Genomic DNA, 26,902 nt, shown 5'->3' with positions numbered 1-26,902 from the left:
AGCTGCTTAGCGGCTGCCTGACTAGAGCAGTTCCGCTCAGTCTCGAAGGGCCGGTGGCTGGGGCCCCGGACCGCGTCCGCAGTCCGGTAACTGCAGGCCACGCGTGCGTTCCACATGGGTGGGAGGCAAACCGGAAGTTCGGCGCCGGTCCCGAAGCCACTTCCGGTGTGCATGTGCATGCAGTCCCAGCACATGCCGCATGGGGAGGAGGACGCCGGGGAGCTCCAGGAGGACCCCAGCCACACAGCACCGCCCCGCTTTACCCCACTGAGGGAGTGCAGGAGGGGCAGGCAAGGGTCCCGAGTACCACCGAAGTGGAGAAGGGAGCAGCCTTCCCACGGAGGAGAGCAGAGCCCCTGACCGTTGGCTGCCCGGCGGTCACAGGTATTCTGATGTTGTAGTGCCTCCGGTCGCCGGCCACGGCAGCATTATCAGGACCTCTTCATGCCCCATAGGGGACACCAAAAACACTGGTGGTAGCAGGAAGGGGAGGGTTATTTAATCTCTTGTGCATTTCCTGTCCCCCATTAGGGCGGGGAGACATCCTGCGATATGGCTGTCGTGGAAGGTGACTAGAGAAACAAACAGTTTTTGAAGCCCAGACCCTCTTCAAAACCACAACAGGGTATTTTGAAGCAGATCTGCTTCAAAATCCACACAAGTTAGAACCTAGTGTGAACACACTCTAATAGAGGTTTACTAAAAGTATGTGAGAGACTATACAACACCTTTGGGAGAACCTGAAATACAAAAGATGAGAAAAAAGAAAAAAAAAAAAAATTGGAGGAGGTGTGGACCAGCTCTTTTGACAGCCACCTGGGTGCATAATATCACTGATATCAGATTTGATGATGGACAAGCATTGGATGTGTGTGTGTACGTACATGCACACACAAGGTGGACCATTTCTATGAATACACCTAAAAAAAATGGGAATGGTTGGTGATATCAACTTCCTGTTTGTGGCACATTAGTATATGGGAGGGGGAGACTTTTCAAGATGGGTGGTGACCATGGCGACCATTTTGAAGTCGACCATTTTGGATCCAACTTTATTTTTCCCAATGGGAAGAGAGTCATGTGACACATCAAACTTATTGAGAATTTCACAAGAAAAAACAATGGTGTGCTTGGTTTTAACGTAGCTTTATTCTTTCATGAGTTATTTACAAGTTTCTCTTTGTTTACAGTCATTAACATGTCGCAGAGGTTAACATGTGAGGAGCGGATAGAAATTGTGTTGATGTCTGGTGAACGCTGTACCCGGGTCATTGCAGCAGATTTCAATGCAAGAAAACGGTCACCATTCCCATGCTATTTAGGTGTATCCATATAAATGGCCCAGCCCAAAAAGTTTGCCTCATCACTGAACATAATGTTCTGTGTAAACTGAGGGTCCTGTACCAATTCTTGTTTTGCCCATTCTGCAAATTCAGCATGCTGATCTGGGTCATCCTCAATAAGATGCTGCAGCAGCTGCATTTTGTAAGGGTACCATTTGTGAGTAGCTAATATCCACCGAAGGGATGTTCGACTGATGCCAGATGTATGTGTATACATTATCTAATATATAAGTGTGTGTGTGTGTGTGTGTGTTTCCGGGATTGGCATCTGCACCGTCGCAGCTAAAGCCACAAAATTTTGCACAGTCACACGTATCATTTCTATGGTGTTATCATCCTTCTGTAAAGCTGGAAATAACAATTTATTACCGTGCCAACACAGACCACCCTCTGACACAGACTGCAGGGGGAGCCCAGTATGACACAGGATAGGATTAGACACACGGCTCAGCAGTCAGTATCACACTGGATAGGATTAAATACACAGCTGAGCAGTCAGTAACACACAGGATAGGGTTAGATACATGGCTCAGCAGTCAGTATCACACAGGGGAGGATTAGGTACATAGCTCAGCAGACAATATCACACAGGATAGGGTTAGATACACACATACTCGTTGTTTATCAAAAGACTCCTGAATGAGTTGAAAATAAAATACTATCAATACTTGGGAAATCGTTTAGTTAATTTGTGTTACAAATCTGTAGTGTTGAATATATGATGTGAAATGTTTTTATGTGCAACATAATCATTATAATTTGTTATAACTAACCACAGTTGGTTACTATGCCCAGGCAACGCCGGGCTCTTCAGCTAGTAATAAAATTTATTATATATATATATAATAGAAAGTTTGTTTTCTAGGGCGGAGGGGGTTCTATGATTTGATTTCTGCAGCATCTATACTTGATCACCAAAAATTCTTAAGAACAAAGTTTTTTTTATTTTTTTTGTTTTAAATCCCAGGACCAGGATTTTTAACGGGATTCCAAGGCAATGATGTGTGAGGATGGTGGACTGTGCTGTCACGTTCCTATACCTGAAGACAGGGCTCAGTCCTAGGCCCCCTCCTCTTCTCTCTATACACTGTCCCTATTGGACAAACAATCAGCATATTTGGGTTCCAGTATCATCTCTATGCTGATGACACCCAATTATACACTTCTTCCCCTGATATCACCACCACCCTCATTCAAAATACCAAGGATTGTCTGTCTGCTGTCTCTAACATCATGTCCTCCCTCTATCTGAAACTAAATCTCTCCAAAACTGAACTTCTTGTGTCTCTCGCCTCTACTAACCTCACTCTACCTAACTTGGAAATAACCCTGGAGGGTTCAACCATAACTCCCAAGCAGCATGCCCGCTGTCTTTGGGTCATATTCGACATCGACCTTTCCTTTAGTCCCTATAGCCGATGACTCACTCGCTCTTGTCACCTGCATCTTAAAAACATCTCCAGAATCCGACCTTTTCTCACTTTTGAAACTGCTAAGACTCTTACTGTCGCTCTTATTCATTCTCGTCTGGACTACTGCAACTCTTCTGATCGGTCTCCCTCTTAGGCCTGTTTCACACATCCATTTGTCAGCATCAGTCAAGATCTGCCGATTTGGAAAAAAAACGGATCCGCCATCTTTCTTGGTGGATCCGTTTTTCCCCCATAGACTTGCATTATCGGCGGATCTTGACTGATGTTCATCCGTTGGATCCGATATTTTGCAGATCCGCCAAAATTTTGGCGTCCGTTGACATCGCTGGACGGACAATGCAATGTTTTTTGCAACTTCGGATCTGCTTTTATGCTACTCCTGGAGATTTAACCCTAAAATACCGGCCGCAGGAAAAATTGTCTCTCTGTCTGTCTGTGTCTCTCTCTCGCCATCCCACGATATCCCGGCACGGCTTGTCATCCAGCGAGTTGCCCGCTCTCGGATCCAGCTACATCGGCAGTATTTTTTCAGCGTGGTTCCTTTAACTGTCCCAGGTCGGCGGATCCCGGCGCACCAACGGTCCGGTGGCTCCCGTTGGTGTTTCCACGGCTACGGATCCGTTCTCCGCCTTTTTGGCGGATGACTACTGACAAGAAAAACATAAGTGTGAAACAGGCCTTACCAAACTTTCTCCTCTCGAGTCCATCTTGAATGTGGCAGCCAGGGTCATATTTCTGTCCAGCCGCTTCACCGATGCCTCCATCTTGTGCCAGTCATTACACTGGCTACCTATTCGCTACAGGGTCCAGTATAAACTCATCTCTTTCACCCACAAAGCTCTCCACAGTTCTGCACCGCCTTATATCTCCTCTCTCATCTCTATCGCCCTACACGTGCCCTCCATTCTACAAATGACCTAAGACGAACATCCCCCGTAATCCGAACCTCACACCTCCATCTCCAAGACTTTTCTCTCATGCTGCACCAGCTCTCTGGAATGCACTTCCCCAGACGATCAGACTGATACCTAGCCCCGACCTATTCAAGTGCGCTTTGAAAACCCATCTCTTCAAACAAGCCTTCCACATCAATTACTCAGTAAACTAACTTTGCCCTGTTCCCTCCTTCCAAATATTATTTTGAATCTGCACCCTACTATTCATCTGTCTCCACACCCTCCATGCACACGATAACTGCACTTGATACTTGACTATTGCACTTAAACACACAGGCTGATGACCGGATCATGCAGCTTTATATGAAAATCCCTTTTTATTATAATTGCCAGACCTGAAATAACAAGCACTTTTTACCTACTGTGTCCCCCCCATTTCCTTGTAGATTATTGTAAGCTTGCGAGCAGGGACCTCACTCCTATTGTCACTGTTTAAATTGTCTTAACTTGTATTGAACTTTGTTCTTAAGAATTTTTGGTGATCAAGTATAGATGCTGCAGAAATCAAATCATAGAACCCCCTCCGCCCTAGAAAACAAACTTCCAAAATTTCCTCCGGACACTACATTAACATTTCAGTATCTTTGCAGACGGCTGTTGAAATTTGCGCAAAACTTTGTTCCTAAGGCCTCTTTCACACTTCAGTTTTTTTACAATTAGTCACAATCCGCCAGGTTTTGAAAAAAACAGATCCTCAATTTTCTTTTGAGGATCCGTTTTTTTCCCCATTGACTTTCATTAATGGCGGATTGTGACGGATTGCTGTCCGAAAAAAATCTCTCTCTCTCGGCCAGCTTTTCCTTTAAATTTCCTCATTTTCAGGATCCGTCTGAAAACGGATCCTGTGGCATCCGTTCACATCAGTTGAGAACGGATCCGCTTGTCTGACTTTTTGGCGGATTTGAACTGATGCAAAAAACTGAAGTGTGAAAGAGGCCTAATCCTCAGAGTCAAATCCCACGGTTCACTGTCTACAACAGACATCAGTTTAAGAACAAAGAAAGACGATACTCTCTAAATTAAGTAGCTGCGAATTGCCATTTCAGAGATATTAATCACACAAAGGGGGGAAAAAAAATAGAAGACGACGGGTGGAAAAAAAAAAAGTTAGGATTTTACAACGTGCTACTTGAAGTCAGTGGCAGGATCCAGGCTGAAGAGCAGTAACATTCATAATCTTCCAGTGCATGCTTCAGTGGCTTCTCTGATGGTTTATTATACCATGAGGGCGGATTCAAGGTCAAAGATGCTTTGGTGTTAGTGGGAATTTAGGTGCTGATAAAATAGACCAACTCAGACTCCCAAAATATATAATAAATTGGGTACAGTAATTCAATGCAGGATGTGCTGAATATTTTTTCATAGGAATTTGGGAAAGTTAGGAAATGTCCTATAAATGGCTGTTATATTCCTGATCTAAGCCTACATTCACACTCAGCGTTTTTCCTGCGTTTTTTCTGTTTTTTTGAGGATACGTTTTTCAGCTGCAAAAGCCGATCAGCTTTTTAAAAAACTGCACCACCTGAAAGGTTTTTGAGCTCATAGATAATGCTTTCAATAGCAAAAGCAGATTAGAAATCTGCTCTATCCATTTACCCATATCTGTCTATCCATATCGTCGTATCTGTACCAAAAAGAATGAAAACACTTTTTTTTTTTTTTTTTAGCACCAGTCAGGTACACCTGATAGCTGCCCAATAGGACGCCCAGGACAGGCATTGCTCGTCTTCAGTAACACATCAACATCAATTGATAGTTGGAATAAATAAGACTGCACACCACCACATCTTCTTAGGCTGAGTTCACACGTTGCATTTTTTTCACGTTTCCGCAGCGATTTTCCCACGAAAAATAAGCATCCCATGCATTCCTATGGGATTCCGCAATGCTGTGCTAATGCTGCGATTTTTACAGCGGCGTAATCGCTTCGCTGTAAAAACCGCAGCATGCTCATTAATTTTGCGGAATCGCGGCGATCCCGCACCCATAGGAATGCATTGTTCCGCTTACTTCCCGCATGTGGCTGTGCACACCATGCGGAAAGTAAGCAGAACATTTGCGGATGGTACCAACGGTCCGGAGGAGAGGAGACTGTCATCCGGGCTTTGGGTACCATATCCCTGTAAAAAATAGAATATAAAATAAAAAATATTGCTATTCTCACCTTCCGACGTCCCGCGCAGCCTTCCCGCCTCTCTCCACGCTCTCGTACCCAGTAATCCTTTGCGAAAATGCCCGGGATGGCGTCCGTTCTAGCGGGATCGCGAAGTCTCGCGGTCATCGCGAATTACCATGAGACGTCGCGATCACGCAAGAACGTACGTCATCGCGGGCATTTTCGCAAAGGATTACTGGGAACGGCTGCGCGGGACGTCGGAAGGTAAGAATAACACCATTTTTTTTTTTTTACATTTTATCTTTTACTACTGATGCTGCATAGGCAGCCTCAGTAGTAAAAAGTTGGTCACACTTGTCAAACACTATGTTTGATGAGTGTGACCAACCTGTCAATCAGTTCTCCAAGCGATGCTACAGATCGCTTGGAAAACGCTAGCATTTTGCAAGCTAATTACGCTTGCAAAATGCTAGTTTTTCCGCGGGAACATTGAGGGAATTTAAAATGCGATTTTCACGAGGAATGGAATTCCGGAATTCTCACGATAATTTCCGCAAGAATTCCGGTACGTGTGAACTTAGCCTTAAGGTGCAGGCTTTATTTTTAATTGTAGGGGTGTGCAGTATGAGGTTCTGCCCCCCCCCCAGGTTTGATCCTGGCTATGCCCATGGTGTGAATGTAGCCTGAAGATCTAGGCTGTGTCTTAGCGGAGATAAGTCATAGTGTTATAAAATATTTTATATATATATATATATATATATATATATATATATATATATATATATATATATATATATATATATATATATATATATATATATATATATATATATACACACACACACACACACACACATACATACATATATATATATATATACACACACACATATACATACATACATACATACATACATATATATACACACACACCAAAAGTTTGGACACACCTCAAAGAGTTTTCTTTATTTTCATGACTATGAAAATTGTAGATTCACTCTGAAGTCATCAAAACTATGAATTAACACATGTGGAATCATATAATTAACAAAAAACTGTGAAACAACGGAAAATACTGTGTGTATTATATTCTAGGTTCTTCAAAGTAGCCACCTTTTGCTTGATTACTACTTTGCACACTCTTGGCATTCTCTTGATGAGCTTCAAGAGGTAGTCACCAGAAATGGTTTCCACTTCACAGGTGTGCCCTGTCAGGTTTAATAAGTGGGATTTCTTGCCTTATAAAATGGGGTTGGGACCATCAGTTGTGTTGTGCAGAAGTCTGGTGGATACATAGCTGATAGTCCTACTGAATAGACTGTTAGAATTTGTATTATGGCAAGAAAAAAAGCAGCTAAGTAAAGAAAAACGAGTGGCCATCATTACTTTAAGAAATGAAGGTCAGTCAGTCCGAAAAATTGGGAAAACTTTGAAAGTGTCCCCAAGTGCGGTGGCAAAAACCATCAAGCGCTACAAAGAAACTAGCTCACATGAGGACCACCCCAGGAAAGGACCAAGAGTCACCTCTGCTGCGGAGGATAAGTTCATCCGAGTCACCAGCCTCAGAAATCACAGGTTAACAGCAGCTCAGATTAGAGACCAGGTCAATGCCACACAGAGTTCTAGCAGCAGACACATCTCTACAACAACTGTTAAGAGGAGACTTTGTGCAGCAGGCCTTCATGGTATAATAGCTGCTAGGAAACCACTGCTAAGGACAGGCAACAAGCAGAAGAGACTTGTTTGGGCTAAAGAACACAAGGAATGGACATTAGACCGGTAGAAATCTGTGCTTTTGTCTGATGAGTCCAAATTTGAGATCTTTGGTTCAAACCACCGTGTCTTTGTGCGACGCAGAAAAGGTCAACGGATGGACTCTACATGCCTGGTTCCCACAGTGAATCATGGAGGAGGTGTGATGTGGGGGTGCTTTGATGGTGACACTGTTGGGGATTTATTCAAGATTGAAGGCATACTGAACCAGCATGGCTACCACAGCATCTTGCAGTGGCATGCTATTCCATCCGGTTTGTGTTTAGTTGGACCATCATTTATTTTTCAATAGGACAATGACTTCAAACACACCTCCAGGCTGTGTTAGGGCTATTTGACCAAGAAGGAGAGTGATGGGGTGCTACGCCAGATGACCTGGTCTCCACAGCCACCAGACCTGAACCCTCTCGAGATGGTTTGGGGTGAGCTGGACCGCAGAGTGAAGGCAAAAGGGCCAACAAGTGCTAAGCATCTCTAGGGACTCCTTCAAGACTGTTGGAAGACCATTTCCAGTGATTACCTCTTGAAGCTCATCAAGAGAATGCCAAGATTGGGCAAAGCAGTAATCAAAGCAAAAGGTGGCTTCTTTGAAGAACCTAGAATATAAGACATATTTTCAGTTGTTTCACACTTTGTTAAATATATAATTCCACATGTGCTAATTCATAGTTTTGATGCCTTCAGAATGAATCTACAATTTTCATAGTCATGAAATAAAAGAAAACTCTTTGAATGAGAAGGTGTGTCCAAACTTTTGATCTGTACTGTATATATGTAATCGATATTACATAGTGTATTACATATTTACAATTTATTACAGTTTTTTGTGTTCTAAAGTTGTATTCCAATAAATATATATTCTGTTCTAAATATCTTGATTATTGGATCATAAAAATGATTAAATGTCTGATGTTCACATTGTACTACAATAAATTTTTCACTTAAATATAAGCAATATGTGTGGGAGTCGGACTTGGAGTCGGTGTAAGGAAAATCGAGGAGTCGGAGTTGCAGGTTTGGCTTACCGACTCCACAACCCTGGTTACCATCTTTACCCGGGTAGGGTTTCCTAGTGAAAATATTATTCGATCAAGGCACTCAGTTCATGTCAGATCTGGTCCAGTCCCTATGGTATACCTGTGGTGTTCGAGCCATTCGCACCACCCCATACCACCCGCAGACCAACTGATTACCTAAACGCTTTAATGGAACCCTAAAAAAATATTCTGAGGGCTTTTGTTGACGTTGAAAAAGACTGGGAAAAGTACCTGCCACATCTCCTCTTCGCCAATCGGGAGGTTCCCCTAAAGTCCACAGGGTTCTCTCCCTTTGAACTACTGTTTAGCCAGAAAGTCCATGGGCCTCTCACTCTTCTGAAAGAACATGTGGAGGGAGATATCTCAGGCACCGGAATGCCCATCATTCCCTATGTTCTAGAGTTCAGAGACCATCTCGCCCAGCTAGCTACCTTGGCTAAAGAACATCAGCGAATGGCCCAGTCCAGACAAAAAACCTGGTATGACCGTAATGCCAGGACCCGGGAATTTATGGAAGGACAAGTGCTCATGATTACTGCTTCCCCTGCCAACAAGCTTCAAGCAGTGTGGGAAGGCCCTTCTCAGGCTGTCAAGAAAATTAATGACACCAACTACGTTATTGCCCAGGACTCTAGTTGTCGACGACAGTAAACCGTCCACCTTAACATGCTGAAAGACTACCACGACCGATCTCTGCCTGTTCTAGCTGTCTGCCACCCCCCTAGTGATACCGCCGACGACCAGTATCTCCCCGATCTCCTCCAGGGTGTCCAAGCGGGAGAATCGCTGGAACAAGTGCCCCTGGACTCCCATTTATCGGATATACAAAAGGACGATATTTTCGCCGTACTAAGGCCAAGGGCTGCTGCTTTCTCCTCAAAGACGGGGAAGACTACTCTCACCAGCCACCATGTGGAAATGCCCAGACAACGCCCCATCCAGTAGGCTGCCTACCGGGTTCCAGAGGATGTTCAAGGCATGATAAAGGATCAACTGGATGAGATGAAACGACTGGGAGTTATTCAGCCATCTCATAGTTCTTGGGCCTCTCCTGTCGTCCTGGTCCCCAAGAAGGATGGTACAACACGATTCTGTGTTGATTAGACAATTAAATGATGCCACCAAGAGTGATGCTTACCCCATGCCCAGGATTGATGATCTCTTGGATCGTTTGGCCAGTGCCCAATTTGTGACCACGTTAGACTTGAGCAAGGGGTACTGGCAGACAGGGCTGTGGAGTCGGAGTCGTGGAGTCGGAGTCGGAGCTCATTTTGGTGGAGTCGGAGTTGGAGTCGGTATAAAATGGACCAACTCCGACTCCTAAAATATATAATAAATTGGGTACAGTAATTCAATGCAGGATGTGCTGAATATTTTTTCATAGGAGTTTGGGAAAGTTATGAAATGTCCTATAAATGGCTATTCTATTCCTGATCTAAGGCTACATTCACACACAGCGTTTTTCCTGTGTTTTTTGAGGATACGTTTTTCAGTTGCAAAAGTTGATCATCTTTTTAAAAAACTGCATCACCTGAAAGGTTTTTGAGCTCATAGATAATGTTACTCAATAGCAAAAGCAGATTAGAAATCTGCTCTATCTATCCATATCTGTCTATCCATATCGTATCTGTACCAAAAAGAATGAAAACCGGGTAGTACACCAATATATATTCTGTTCTATCTAAATATCTTGATTATTGGATCATAAAAATGATTAAATGTCTGAGGTTCACATTGTACTACAATAAATTTTTCACTTAAATATAAGCAATGTGTGTGGGAGTCGGAGTCGGAGTCGTGGAGTCGGAGTCGGTGTAAGGGAAATTGAGGAGTCGGAGTCGCAGGTTTGGTTTACCGACTCCACAGCCCTGCTGGCAGATACCCCTAACGGAGAGCGCTCGGCCTTCATTACTCCATTTGGGCATTTTGAGTTCCTGGGAATGCCCTTTGGGATGAAAACTGCCCCTGCTACTTTCCAAAGACTGGTAGATCAACTGTTACAATAATTTCAGGACTTTGCCTGTGCTTACTTGGATGACATTGCCATTTTTAGCACCACCTGGGAGGAACATCTTAAACACTTGGGCATAGTGCTAGACTGTATCCTTGCTGCAGGACTGACCATTCGCCCTGATAAATGCGAAATAGGGATGGCTGAGGTGCAGTTATTGGTAACAAGGGCCTCGGCTACCTTTACTGCTGTAATACTTGACAGGGACACAGCTTCAGGATGCCTAGTGGCATAATCCCACCACGGTCAGGATATATTCTTTCCCCCGACCGGCTGGGGCGGGCCAGAGGATCTATGATGTTGACAGCTACACGTTGAAATGGTTCTTCAATTATGGGCAGGGATTGCAGGGGTACCTTATGCCGAGCTCCTGGATGCCACATTCGCTGGCACACATCGCAGGTGCGGCAATAATGGGCTAACGACTGCGAGATGCCAGGCCAGTAAAAACTTTGGGTGAGACTCTTTTCAGTCCTTTTCCTCCCTTGATGCCCAGCCAAGGGGATGTCATGGGCCAGTTGGAGTAGCTGTGCCCTGTACTTCTGAGGGACAATGAGTTGCCTGGTCGTTGCGTCAGGGTTGGCCTGGTCACTGCCCTTTGTTACACGATAATACAGTCCGTTTTCTCGATTGAAGTCATCCCCATTATCTCCCATGTGCCCAGTTTCTGCCTTTCGCCTAAGGGCTGCTAAGGTAGTGTCACCCTCTATTTCTGTCCTAAACGCCTCTCTGTCCCAAGACTCTCCGAATGTAGTAGCAGCGAACGTATCGCTTACCAACTCTGATGAGGTTCGTGGTGTTTGCTCCCCGGTGAGGTCCAGATGACGTAGTGCTTGAAGGGCCTGTAGTCGGGTGACTGCTCCCACAAATTGGCACTGTAACTCCCCGATATCATTCCCAAGGCTATCTGCAGGAAGTCCTCCCATAACTCCAATCCAACACAGTTTTTCTCCACAACCATAATCCAAACGCACAGAAGCTCGCTGTATATATTTGCGGGCACTCCCCGCCAAGACAATGGGAATTCCCGGAACCTGGTTAATTGCCTCGGGTCGAACCACACGGGGCTCAGCGATAGTCAGGAATGCCCCCTTGTCTCTAAATCCTGACACTTTGTATCGATCAATTCAGACGTCATGCAGGTGGCGTTGCCGTTGCTCCGGGTAGCTAAAGGACAAAGGCCGGAGTCCGTACACTCCAGTAGGGGTATCTATGGTGCCGTGGTCGGTGGTCCACTCTGGTGGGGGAGGTGGTAGCTCTTCCTCAGGCAGGATGGACTGTACAAGACGCACTGGACGAGGTGGGGCTGCGTGGGGCTCCCTCCGAATCTTTGAGGGACAACAAGACTGCAAATGTCCAGGTTGCCCACACCCATAACTTCTCTCTGGGATAACCCCAGGTCGTGGTCGGAACTGTTGGGACCTAGGATTGTGAGGCTTGATTGTCATCGGCTTGCAACTAGGTGGAAGGGCAGATATAATCGGAGGGGGACGAGGTGCGGGAGCAGGCCATGGTTCATCGCCCAGAAGCCTCCTCCTTTGCGGTCGGATAGTAAGGGCTTTATCGGCCACGGGTGTAGCTCTATCCACGGTACATGGTGTGCGCTCCCGGACCCATTCCCGTACTTCTGCGGGGCACTTGGCAAGAAATTGTTCTATAAGGAACGCAGGCTGTATAACATCTTCCAAAGTAAAGGCATTTTCTGCTTCCAGCCATCTCTGACATGCCTGGGACATCTTACGTGCATACATCCTAAACGATCCCCCCGTGGTGCATGGGAGGTCTCGGAACTTGACCCCTATATGATTCTGGGGTGATAGCATGGTAATCCAGGATAGACCGCTTTACAGTGTTATAATCCCAATTCCGCTGTGAGTCAATGGTTCAGTAAGCCTTCGCCATGCTTCCGTTCTGGAGTCCCACTAACAAAAGCAGTGGGGCACCTCCATCACAGCACACTGCTGCTCAAAGTCCTTGAAGAACCCCTCCACATCTCCGGAAGCCTCATCAAATGGCTTAAACTCTGTCCTGGTAATCTGTACAGGTTCCCGGATCGTTGGGGTTACACTCCACATTGCGTTACTCCCTCTTTCAAGCTCCATTGCTTCTCGTCTCCGCTGTGCCCAGCGGGCAGCCTCCTCCTTGTACTCCTGAGAGACGCCTGGGCCCAAAACCTCCATCTCTTCTTCGAACCACACCAACCACTGGCTTTTGGATGGGGATCCCTCTCTCCAGTGCTTGTTCTTCAGACATCTGGGAGGAGGTGGCCGGGCTAGGTCAATTAAGGCTTCTTTAGTCAGTCCCTGGTAGTTCAGGCCCAGGTCTATGGCTCTCCCCTGTATACAGTCCAATTTCTGTACTCACTCTGTGGGTGGTTCTCCATTGGGTTACACTATGTTGATCCCACTGCTGCCACCAGTTGTCACTGGTTCCTTCTCCGGTATCACACAATTAACAGAGAGAGGGAAGTGTGAACAATCCCAAGACCTTTATTATAGGCAAAATTAGATGGTCCATAAACAATCCACCACACTGAGGATATAATAGTCCAGAACACATATGCAGTTCAGTAACAGGATAAAATGTCCAGGGAGAGGAGAGTCCAAAATCCAGCATCCAGAGGATAAAAAGTCCATACGCTTCCTTTTCTCTCTGACGTGCTGTGTTCACACGATGCTCTCCACACAGGAACTGACTCTCCCCCCCCCCCCCCTCCTGTACTTTCCAGTCCCCTCCCTATGTCCAGGAGTAGTCAGATGAAAGGTGCCGGGGGGGGGAATTAAGACACTACAGGGGGTTCATCAAGAGACAGATACAGTCAGGCTGCAGACGTACATGGCAACAAGAAAAACACTATGAAAATCAGCTAAATAAAAATAGACACAAAATGATACCCACATTGCATATCACACCATCACAGTGCCATATTCACCTTCCAGTGCCCCTGTGAATCCAGAGAAACCCACTTCAGACGTCTGCAGAGGATGGAAGTAGTGTGTGCCCTGTTTGAAAGTCACAGCTCTGCTGCAGCCTGTAATTGGCTGCAGCGGTCAGGTGATTTGAAGAGCGAGTCATCACCTGTTTCTCCTCTAGTCACCCGACTACTGTAGCGGTGTTGTGACTTACAAACGGGATAGACACCACTTCAGGAGCCAGCTACATTGCATCCATGGTGGCGCAGGAAGGTGATTATATTATATTTCAATCAAGGCATACCTAAAAAAAAAAAAAAAAAAAAATAGAAATGTTACTGTTGGACAACCCCTTAAAGCCACTACCTATAATACAACTTGTGACACATGGTAAGATGGGATCGGTGGAGGTCCGAGTGCTGAAACACCCATTTATCACATTTCTCCATCGACATGTTAGATGGACTCCATGGTTTCTCTTTTGCTCCGAGGGAAGATGTCACGCTCAGTGTTGGAAAGGCTAAGTGCAACACAAAGGGATAAGGGAAAGGGAACCAAACACTAGGGAAGGGGGGGGGGGGGGGGGAGCGGAGACCCCTAGGCAGATCTAACATCACCATGTCTGCCCTATCATCCCTATATAGGTTCTGTACCTATCGACGAGCAGGATACCTAATCCCTGCCTGACCCTGGTGATAAGCCCTGCACCGGGAATGAAATGAAATGAAACAAGGGGGACACTTAGCTTGAGTAGACTCAGAGAAACACTGACGCCCTCCAAACTCCAAAGACGACAATAGCAGACTGCTACAGCTCAAATCCTCAACAGGAAAGTGCAAACAGAAAATATCACCCGCAACTCCCAGCAGGAAGATGGGAGTTATAAAAGCCCAGCTCCAGGTAAAACAATTATGGCCAGGGGAGGTAGTCACTAGTCTCCACTGCCAACCAATGATCTTCTGCAGCTAGGTGCAGTGCAACTGTCCACAGTCTCTGACACACCCGTGACAGGAGAGCATCGCGCGGTCGAGCTCTTCTGCTCATTTTTTAATGATCGAGGGGGTCTCAGCACCTGGAACCCCAATGATCAAAACTAATAATGTCACAAAGAAAAATTATAAATAGTGTTGTAATGGGGGTTGTAGTGCGGCACGGCCTGTTTAGACCCTGCACCGCTAGAACTACCATGCAGCGCTGCACCCCTTCCATCAGAACAAAGCCCTCTATGGCGAGCGAATGTGTGGTTTCCGTCCACCGCGCGCGTTTGTCTGTGGTGCAGTGATAGACCCGCTCTATCCTCCAGTCTGTCACAGCTTGATTCCTTCGCTGAGTACAAATACACTGATAGGTGACATCAGTCAGCGCTGGTGAATCCAGCTTCTTGCTCGCTCGGAGACGTGCCTGCTCTGCGCAGTTTATAATCTACATACATACATACATACATACATACATACATACACACACTACAGACCAAAAGTTTGGACACACTTTCTCATTCAAAGTTTTCTTCATTCTCACGACTATGAAAATTGTAGATTCACTCTGAAGGCATCAAAACTATGAATTTACACATGTGGAATTATATAATTAACAAAAAAGTGTGAAACAACTGAAAATACTGTATGTCTTATAGTCTAGGTTCTTCAAAGTAGCCACCTTTTGCTTTGATTACTGCTTTGCACACTCTTGGCATTCTCTTGACGAGCTTCAAGAGGTAGTCACCGGAAATGGTTTTCACTTCACAGGTGTGCCCTGTCAGGTTTAATAAGTGGGATTTCTTGCCTTATAAATGGGGTTGGGACCATCAGTTGTGTTGTGCAGAAGTCTGGTGGATACACAGCTGATAGTCCTACTGAATAGACTGTTAGAATTTGTATTATGGTAAGAAAAAAGCAGCTAAGTAAAGAAAAACGAGTGGTCATCATTACTTTAAGAAATGAAGGTCAGTCAGTCCGAAAAATTGGGAAAACTTTGAAAGCGTCCCCAAATGCAGTGGCAAAAACCATAAAGCGCTACAAAAACTGGCTCACATGAGGCCCGCCCAAGGAAAGGAAGACCAAGAGTCACCTCTGCTGCGGAGGATAAGTTCATCCGAGTCACCAGCCTCAGAAATCGCAGGTTAACAGCAGCTCAGATTAGAGACCAGGTCAATGCCACACAGAGTTCTAGCAGCAGACACATCTCTACAACAACTGTTAAGAGGAGACTTTGTGCAGCAGGCCTTCATGGTAAAATAGCTGCTAGGAAACCACTGCTAAGGACAGGCAACAAGCAGAAGAGACTTGTTTGGGCTAAAGAACACAAGGAATGGACATGAGACCATTGGAAATCTGTGCTTTGGTCTGACAAGTCCAAATTTGAGATCTTTGGTTCAAACCACCGTGTCTTTGTGCGACGCAGAAAAAGTGAACGGATGGACTCTACATGCCTGGTTCCCACCGTGTAGCATGGAGAAGGAGGTGTGATGGTGTGGGGGTGCTTTGTTGGTGACACTGTTGGGGATTTATTCAAAATTGAAGGCATCCTGAACCATCATGGCTACCACAGCATCTTGCAGCGGCATGCTATTCCATTCGGTTTGCGTTTAGTTGGACCATCATTTATTTTTCAACAGGACAATGACTTCAAACACACCTCCAGGCTGTGTAAGGGATATTTGACCAAGGGGGAGAGTGATGGGGTGCTACGCCAGATGACCTGGCCTCCACAGTCACCAGATCTGAAACCAATCGAGATGGTTTGGGGTGAGCTGGACCGCAGAGTGAAGGCAAAAGGGCCAACAAGTGTAAGCATCTCTGGGAACTCCTTCAAGACTGTTGGAAGACCATTTCCGGTGACTACCTCTTGAAGCTCATCAAGAGAATGCCAAGAGTGTGCAAAGCAGTAATCAAAGCAAAAGGTGGCTACTTTGAAGAACTTAGAATATAAGGCTATGTGCACACGCTGCGGATTCACCCGTGGATTTGTATCTGCGAATCCGCAGGTAAAACCGCAGGTAAAATTACCTGTGGTTTGACACCTGGACAATGGAATAGGTGGAAAACCGCAGCGGAATCCGCAGAAAGAATTGACATGTCAATTCTTTCTGCGGATTCAAAACCGCAGCTTTTCTGCAGTTGAAAAACCACAGCATGTGCACAGCTGATTTTAAGTCACATAGACTTACATTGTACTGTACACTGTCTGCAGAACTGCTGCGGATCCGCAGAGGCCAAATCCGCAGCAGAATCTGCAGTGTGTGCACATACCCTAAGACACATTTTCCGTTGTTTCACACTTTGTTAATTATATAATTCCACGTGTTAATTCATAATTTTGATGCCTTCAGAGTGAATCTACAATTTTCATAGTCATGAAAACTCTTTGAATGAGAAGGTGTGTCCAAACTTTTGGTCTGTACTGTGTGTGTATATATAAGGGTACAGTTACACCTAGCGACTCACCAGCGATCCCGACCAGCAATATGACGCGGTCAGGATCGCTGGTGCATCGCTAGGTGGTCGCTAGTGAGATATCACTAGCGACATCGCTGGGGACGGGGATCGCTACTTACCTGTCAGACGCGGCAATCCTGCGTCCTCCCTCCCGGCTCCACACGTCGCTCGTCGTCACAGCAGGAAGAGCCGCAGGAAGTGACCGACGAGAAATGATCCAGCAGCTTGTCGCGCGATCAGCGATAACCAGCGGGGGAGCCGGTCGGAGGCAAGTATCACATGCAGCAATATCGCTAGCAATATCGCTGCAACGTCACAAAATCGTTGACTTTACAGCGATATTGCTAGCGATATCGCAGTGTGTAACAGGGGCTTTAGTATTCTTGGCCTACTTGAGATAGCGGTGTGGATAAGTGGATAGAGGAATGTACAAGTTAATTTAAAAAGAACAAACTGGTTTTTTAAATGTTGCATGCAAAGATAAACAAAAGTGACAAACAGTTCCAACAGTTATTTTTGTCTGGTTACACAAGGGTTAAATGGCCATTCATGTGAAAGGGAGGGCTCCACCCTCATCCATTACCCCCCAGCCTCACACTGAATGTATTCCATTCACACCACACTCTGTTTCTGCAAAGGTTGGAGATAATGAATTCAGGGGTCAGGTATTTAAGATAACATTCACATTACTAGACTAGCATGACAAGGAAAAAAAAAAAAAAAAAAAAAAAAAAAGGAAAACAGCAGATTTTTACTATTACAAATTATTCTCTACAGGAGAAGACCCTCTCCATGAATAAAAAGAGCCACTACTGAGTCACAAACCGCAATTATGACACATTGAGACAACCACCAAAAAAATATCAATATGAATATTTCTTGGAAATTACAAAAGCGTACAGCACTCCTTGTTACAGTGGGTGCTCGAATTAGGTTTCAAAAGAAAAGAATCCGGCACTCACTGACAGAGAATTTTAAGCAGAAAATATCTTTAATAATGTGGTCCAAGTTCAGTGTATAAAAGGGACATTTCAGGCATTTAGACTTTTATCAAACACACACTAAAGTGCAGGACCACCGTGGTGGATGTAAAGACCGCGCTGGAGAAAGTATTTACCTTGTCACACATCAGTCGCACTTATTCGTGCACCGTTTCTCTGCATCTACTGTCGTGGTCCCGAACTTTAATGTGTGTTTGATAAATGTCTAAATGCCCAAAACGTCACTTCTTTACACTGAATTTGGACCACATTTAGATATTTTCTGCTTAAAATCATCTGTCAGCGAGTGCTGGATTCTTTACTATTGACGACAAAAAAAAAAAAAAAAAGGAGAACAAGACCATTGCATAAATGTAGCACAAACCTTCATGTAGGAAAAATAACAAATTTTATTGCTTGACCTAAGGACACGTACTGTACACTAAAAAACACCATTAAAAACCACAAATACAATAAACACAACACCCAAGGTACCGTGCTTATCCCAACATAAAATAAACCATTTAAGATTTACAGAAAAATGCATGCGATATATAACTAGTTCAACTAATTACATGCATTAAGTAGCGTCCTCCACTTTATGCCACCTCAGGACCGAAGAACTTTGCACCAATATTTTGTACCAAAACCTGCAGAACTTTTTTTCCTCTAAAGTTCATGCTGAATTCTTAAATCCAACTAACTTTTGCAATCAGAAAGCAAATGCACACAAAAAAATTCAGTGCAATGTCAAATGTGACCGCAGACATGAGAATTCTCACAGCATGAACACTGCATGCTGCCAGGCTTCTCCAGTGTCGGAAGCGAGTGGTCAAGTGACCACAAGTATGTGATAGACATACTCCTGGCCACATTCTGACTAGACATGAGTAGGCTCGCTCAATATAAGTGAATTGAGTGAGCTTGTGCACAGCTAGTCGGAAAGTGGTCGGGAGTACGAACATCGCTGATACCAGAGAATCCTGACAGTGTGCAACTTTCTAAGTAATCATAATCCTCATGAGAACTTAAGGCATCTATATAAACAAAAACTTGAAAACAGCATAACAGTACTAACCCTTGTTTAACATTCTTTAAACTTTAAGTGTCAAGAACCCATGTAGACCCCGCTCTAATTGCTGTGGGGGCTGTCCATTAATGTTTCTAAAGAAGTGAAAAAAAAGGTTGGAGGTTGTGTGGTCACTACTTCTGCACGGCTTTAGAGATATAGCTTAACATCAGACAAGGCCAACAGTTTTAAAAGGGGTTTTCACCTTCACTTAAGACTTAGGCCTGTTTCACACTTCAGTTTTTCAGGTCAGTCGAAATCCACCAAAATGGCGGAAAACGGATCCGTGGCCCAAGAAACATCAACGGGAGCCACCTGACCGTTGATGCGCTGGAATCCGCCGATACGGTAGTTTTAAAGTAACCGTGGCTGAAAACGAAAAAAAATAACCGGCGATGTAGCGGTATCCGAAAGACAGGGCATGTCGCAGGATCATGGAGCACGAACGGGCAGCGCGAGAGAGAGAGCGCGCACGAGAGAGAGCGAGCGAGAGAGATTGATTTTATCCAGCAGCCAGATAGGATTTAGGGTTAAACATGTAGCAAGAGAAAAATATGGATCCGGACACCAAAAAAAGTTGCATTGTCCGTTCGGTGATCTCAGCGGACGCCAACATTTTGGCGGATTCGCAGAAATACGGATGCAACGGACGATCCTCAGTCAAAATCCGCCGATAATGAAAGTCAATGGGGAAAAAAACGGATCTTTTTTTTTTTGCAAATCGGCGGATTTTGACTGATGGTGGCAAACGGATGTGTGAATCAGGCCTCAGTCGCAAAGCAGTTTGGTATGTAAATAAATAAAAAAAATTAAAAAAAATTGTGCCGTACCCAATATTCCCTGAATACACCAGCAAATTTCAGCCAGTGCTCTGAGGTGGGCACACCATCTACACTGGCAAAGCAGCTAAACTAACTTACTGGCTGCCACGAAGTCAATGTGGAGTCAGCTTTCAGCCAATCCAGGTGTAGAGACTCATCGGTGGATATATTATGTAGTGATTTATTAAGAAAGGAGGACTCCTGGATGCCAGGTATGTGTCACCGATGTGGCTGGCCTCAGTAATGCAAGTCCCAGGACGTCTGCACCAGTAACACATTACAGAGAGGGTCTTTAATTGACTGGATTTAGAGTCTGGCATTTAGGAGAGGTGAGGAAAGTCGCTTCCATATTGCAGTCAGGCGTAATAAACAGCTGTTAGCTTAGCAGGGTGTGTTGTGTTAGAGCAGGAGAAAGACAACGCAAAGATTGAGTCAACGTCTCCCTCCCCTTTTTATCTGGTTTTCAGGTGTCATTTTCATATTACCCACACCTGTTACTTGCCACAGGCGAGTGTGAACGAGGATCACACCAGGGCTGTGGAGTCGGTAAGCCACAGTTGCGACTCCGACTCATGGATTATATCAGGCTCCGACTCCGGCTCCTTCATAAATGGCCAATTCGTACCAACAAATTTACTGTTGTAAAATATTAAACATCGTGCTTATTCAGTTTCTCACCATCATATAAGTAATCAGACCACTTAGAGCAAAAATTACATTTATTAGAATACAATTAGAATATAGCAAATAACTTTTATAAACTTTTCTAAACCGTAAGTAAATATGCAATAAACACTTTTATGCAGTTAATAAGAAGAAATCTATAAATTTGTCCTCAGAAAAAGTATTGCCTCTGTCAGATCCTCCTTCATGGATGCCCTCAAATCTGATCTAATTATTTTGAGAGCAGAGAACAACCTCTCTACACTAACTTGTGTTGGTGGCAAAGCAGTAACCACTCGGGCAACATCTCTGACAATGTCAGGATACAGAGGAATCGCTTGTTGCACTGTTATTTTTGATGAACGGTCAAATTTCTCAATTTCTTTTAGTGCACATGAAAAATTCTGCTGAAATATACTGGCTGTGTTCCTTGATGGGGATGACTCTTCTTCTATGCGGGAACGCTTTGCACGGTCCTTGTAATCCAAATATTTTTCGAAATTAAATTCTTCATCAGTTGATGATGAGGGTGAAGATGTGGCAGGACGACCAAATTCTTCTTGTTCCTCCTGACTGTTCTGCAACCCTTTCATCCTTACTGCTATTTCAAACAGAGCTTCTTTTCCTTTACTTAGCTGTTGATCATCTAGAAGAATCCGATGCATTGGGTCTACATAAACAGCTGCCAAAAGAATGTTATTTTGTAATAGTAGCTCCTCTCTCCGTTTCATTGATGTAGCAATGCCACTTGCAATTAACCCTCCTCTTTGGGACAGGCGAAACATCAGGTTCTTCCACTCCTTTAAGAAAATACCTGGAGTTAAGTCCTCTGCTTGTAATTTTTTAGTCACTGTAAATGGGTGCTCTAGCAATAGTTCCAGCTCAGTCACCTGATTCCACTGACTTTCATTTAGCGTCAGTTGAGGGTTAGCCATGTCTCCAAGAAAGGTTTTCAGTTCAACCAAGCGCTGAATCATTAAGTAAGTACTGCCCCATCGTGTGGCTTGATCAATAATTGCCCCTTTTCCAGCACGTCTCTTCAAAATTTTGTCAACTTTAGGGGTTCTGGCAACAGTAGCCAATTTTCTCACCTTGCCAATCAGTGCAGCAGCATGTCCTTCTTGCAGACTGTCTCTTATAGCCAGCTGTAGCGTATGCACAACACAGCGCATGTGATGAATGAAAGAACATATTGACACAGTTTCAACAAGATCATCTAAACTATCATGTTGCTGTTCATCTGAAGCAACTTCAGTTTGCTCCTCACTGACAATACTGTGTTCCTCTATTTCAAACATTTGTGTCTGTGGACCCAGAATGTTCTTCTAGCTGCTGGTCACCATCATTACTCTCATTCATTAGCTTAATAGTACTTATCATATTTGAAGTATTGTCAGTTACGACAGAAAGAACTTGCTCTTTTTTAAGTTCATAGTCTTGCAGAACCTTTTCCACCAAGACCTGGAGAAACTCACTGGTATGATGAGCTTTGGTGTCTTTTACTGCCAATGTCTTGGTAACTATTTCATTTTTGTCACAAACAAATCGGACATTGATGGCAAAATAGTTCACTCTGTGACGTGTGCAGGCATCCATTTTAAGAAACAGAAAGCGTCCCTTGAGAGTTTTTTTAAGTTCTTCCTTTTGTTTAAAAGCTTCTTCGATTACTAATTTTCTAATACTCTCTCTCTCCAGAGAAACACCAAGCTTGCGGGCCATTTCCCCATTCAGACACATAAAAGCTGGTCGTGAAAATAATGAAATAGGCACACTATCCTTTACAACAAGCTCTATGGTCTGTTTTTTAAATGTATCCACTGTCATTGTCACAGTAACTTTGTCACTGACAAAATATCTTGCAACTGATGGCTGCAAAGTTCTCTGCTCCTTTGTTTGGCTGGAAGAGCTGGGCACTGGTTCATTGGTTTGGATGCAGTCTCTCTCATCCACTGCTTTCAGTACTTCTGGATGAAAGCGCTTTAAATGTCTCTTTAGATTAGAAGCTCTGGTAGGAGCATTTTTATCTTTGCCTGAATATGCACTCATCTTGGCTTCACAGCATTTGTTTTCGTCTGGATCATTTGTCATACACTGACAGACATAATGTTTTCTATCTTGAGTGATGGTGAAATGTTCAAATACAGCTGATTTAATGTGATGCTTCTTTGACATTCTCAGGTTTTTAATTCTGCATTCACAATCCAAATGACAATTGTTTTTTCTAAAAACAATTGTACAAAATTATTGCCAGGTCGTACAACTGATATAGTGGTCAGTAATACTGTTATTATTCCTCATGTACTCACAGTTAACTGATGCAAAGTTTGTTGAAAGGATAATACTTCTTACAGTCTTCCTCTTCTGAGTAGCAGGCAGCTGTGAGATGCTTGGAAGACGCACACCTAGTATGATCTAGTCTAGAGGAGGAGCTTTACTACTAAGAATTTGCAACACATTTTCACTTTCAGTTTCATACATTGTAAGTAGGGGGGTTGGGGCAGCATGAGGTTAACCAAGTATAAGATTAGATAAGGGCAGTGGAGAACAGTGACACACAAGAAGTAAGAAATGTCTCTATCTCCAGCAGAACTGCTTATCACTGTTGTTCATAGTGTGATAGAACATATATATTTGAGTAACATTTATAAAATTCATATGAAAGTTCAATTATGAAATATTAATACATTTTTTTTTAAAGCTGGAGTCGGAGTCGGTACATTTCTACCGACTCCGACTCCAACCAAAACTAACTCCGACTCCACAGCCCTGGATCACATGCATGAAACAAAAGTTGCTTATCCACAATTTTGGATAGGTGTCAACAATTTTGTCCAGCAAATTTTTGGGGTCTTGTGTGATATGTCCAATTTGCCTTTTTTTGGGTTATTCCAATACACACAAAGGAAACAGGTGTATAACAAAGCAGGTGTAATTGCAATAATTTTCTGGGAGAATACTCATTTTCTGGAACAAGTGTGCTAACACTTTTGGCCATGCCTGTAATCAAGGCCGGCGTTAGGGGCAGGCAGACCAGGCAGCTGCTCCTCCAGGGGCCCCCAGCCAGTGTCGTGTCACCACGCGGTCTCTATGAGGCCCCTGAGTGCCGCCTCCCCTGCAACACACATTCAACTTATCATAGATGCAGATATAGTTGAAAGCAGTGATTGAGGAGAGAGTCACATGACACTCCCTCTCCCATTACTTGCCCTCTGCCTCTGACTCAGGAGCAGTGTGCCATCAGTGGAGCTGATCAGACGCTGAGACACTATGCAGAAGCCAGAGCAGCAGGGAAACCGAGGAGGATGGCAAGTAACGTGTGTATATGCATTCTCAATCACCACCAAGGTGCGGATGAAAAAAATAGGGAGATAAAAATTAATAAAATATAATTACCATATATATATATATATATATATATATATATATATATATATATATATATATATATATATATATATATATTTAAAAATGTACAAAAGATATTATGCAAACCATGTGTATATTAAAAAAAATATACATACACATATATATATATATATATATATATATATATATACATATACATACATATATATATATATATATATATATATATATATATATATATACATACATACATATATATACACACACACACACACACACACAAAATAATATATACATACACTCACTGGCCACTTTATTAGGTACACCTGTCCAACTGGTCCAACTGTGTGTTAAGACTTAATTTCTAATCAGCCAATCACATGGCGGCAACTCAGTGCATTTAGGCATGTAGACATGGTCAAGACAATCTCCTGCAGTTCAAACCGAGCATCAGTATGGGGAAGAAAGGTGATTTGAGTGCCTTTGAACGTGGCATGATTGTTGGTGCCAGAAGGGCTGGTCTGAGTATTTCAGAAACTGCTGATCTACTGGGATTTTCACGCACAACCATCTCTAGGGTTTACAGAGAATGGTCCGAAAAAGAAAAAAAATCCAGTGAGCGGCAGTTCTGTGGCCGGAAATGCCATGTTGATGCCAGAGGTCAGAGGAGAATGGGCAGACTGGTTCGAGCTGATAGAAAGGCAACAGTGACTCAAATTGCCACCCGTTACAACCAAGGTAGGCAGAAGAGCATCTCTGAACGCACAGTGCGTCGAACTTTGAGGCAGATGGGCTACAGCAGCAGAAGACCACACTGGGTACCACTCCTCTCAGCTAAGAACAGGAAACTGAGGCTACAATTTGCACAAGCTCATCGAAATTGGACAGTAGAAGATTGGAAAAACGTTGCCTGGTCTGATGAGTCTCGATTTCTGCTGCGACATTCGGATGGTAGGGTCAGAATTTGGCGTAAACAACATGAAAGCATGGATCCATCCTGCCTTGTATCAACGGTTCAGGCTGGTGGTGGTGGTGTCATGGTGTGGGGAATTTTTTCTGGGCACTCTTTGGGCCCCTTGGTACCAATTGAGCATCGTTGCAACGCCACAGTATTGTTGCTGACCATGTCCATCCCTTTATGACCACAATGTACCCAACATCTGATGGCTACTTTCAGCAGGATAATGCGCCATGTCATAAAGCTCGAATCATCTCAGATTGGTTTCTTGAACATGACAATGAGTTTACTGTACTCAAATGGCCTCCTCAGTCACCAGATCTCAATCCAATAGAGCATCTTTGGGATGTGGTGGAACGGGAGATTCGCATCAGGGATTTGCAGCCGACAAATCTGCGCCAACTGTGTGATGCCATCATGTCAATATGGTCCAAAATCTCTGAGGAATGTTTCCAGCACCTTGTTGAATCTCTGCCACGAAGAATTGAGGCAGTTCTGAAGGCAAAAGGGGGTCCAACCCGTTACTAGCATGGTGTACCTAATAAAGTGGCCAGTGAGTGTATATATACACATACATACACACAAATATAAATCACAACGATTGCAAAATATATGTACTCAAAATAATGATATTAATAAATACAAAAATATATACATATAAAATAATGAAGGCAGGAAAAAGAAGTGTGTAAAAATGCCTTTATTATAGTGTACGTGTGTATGTGGCTGCTGCACTATACTGTGTGTGGGGGGGCTGCATTATACTATGAGGGGACTACATTATACTCTATGAGGAGTCTACATAATACTCTATCAAGGACCATGGGGAATACATTCTACTACATGTATTATATGTGACCTGTATTATACTGTATCGAGGACTATCTGTACCCATCATTCTTCCTCAGCCGGAGTAAAGAAGACAGGAAACAAGCACCCAACGATTTCAATATTGTCGATTGCGCTCGTTTAACGGTCTGAACTCAGCGCAGGTAAATAGAACAGAAATGTTTCTGTGTGATGGTGCAATATGTCAGCATTTGGGGCCCCATTTTAAACTTTTGCCCGCGGCCCCAGTTTGTCTAAAACCAGCCCTGCCTGTAATAATAAAATACATGAATATCTATACACACATAAATACCTTAGTCAGTAATCTCTTGACCTTGCATAAGTTCTTCCTCAAAATCCAAACATAAAAGTTGACATCCTGTATAATTGAAAGTTTGCGGGTCATACTAATGACTAGTCTTCCTCCTTCACCTGAATAATGCCATGTACCCCCAGTGTGCACTCAGTCATTTTTTTCTTATTACAAGCCTGACTATTCAAAAACGCAACATATAATACTGCTATTATACTATTTTAAAGTATAATGGATGGTTTGTATGCCCACTTTGCCAGTGTGTACAATTCATGAGGTTCACAAGTCCCCATTATTCTTGTCTGACAAGCAAACTAATACCACAATCACTAATTCTAGATCTACAAGGCTCACAATATAGAACATAATCCTCCAGGTTTAAAAACAAAAGCATGAAAATGCATAAAAATAAGAAAGTTCAGTCCAAATCACAGATCCTATCTTTTTTGCCTTTTCCCATCCCTCTGCAGCTGCCTTTTACAGAATTACACAAAAAAAGGGCAATAATTGTCTTTTTTCACCTCCGTTAACCACAAACAAAAGTGTCAGTTATGTGCAGAAAGCACACAGGGCACCAATAGCCGGCCAGTAAACCAGGCCAATAGGGACAGCCAACGATGAGCTTGAATACCACTTTTTATTCAGCCTCTTTTGTTGAGGCATACAAAGCCCTTAATTAAGGAGCACACAAAAGCCCCCCACCAGCTCTGCTCAATAAGGAATTACACGCCTGTTCGGCTGAATTTAAAGTTAAGGGGAGAAAATCGCAAGGGTCTCTAAAAAACAAGGGGCATATGTAGTATTTTATACACATGCATTTTAGAGTATGGTAACACAATTCGTTATAAATATAAAAAAAAATTTAAAATAAACAGCACTATATGACAGC

At 43.7% G+C, this 26,902-nt stretch overlaps 1 protein-coding gene across 1 annotated transcript in view; it reads right to left on the bottom strand.

Annotated features, from left to right (window-relative positions):
• Positions 1–26,902, bottom strand: part of LGR4 (leucine rich repeat containing G protein-coupled receptor 4) — a 248,297-nt gene that overhangs the window by 164,716 nt on the left and 56,679 nt on the right. The gene's annotated exons all lie outside the window — the stretch shown is intronic.

This window comes from Dendrobates tinctorius, unplaced genomic scaffold (assembly GCF_039654945.1).
Source record: "Dendrobates tinctorius isolate UK_male_01 unplaced genomic scaffold, ASM3965494v1 ptg000037l, whole genome shotgun sequence".
Taxonomy (NCBI): domain Eukaryota; kingdom Metazoa; phylum Chordata; class Amphibia; order Anura; family Dendrobatidae; genus Dendrobates; species Dendrobates tinctorius.
Note: the sequence above shows the minus strand (reverse complement) of the source record. Positions and strands in the feature narration are given on the sequence as shown.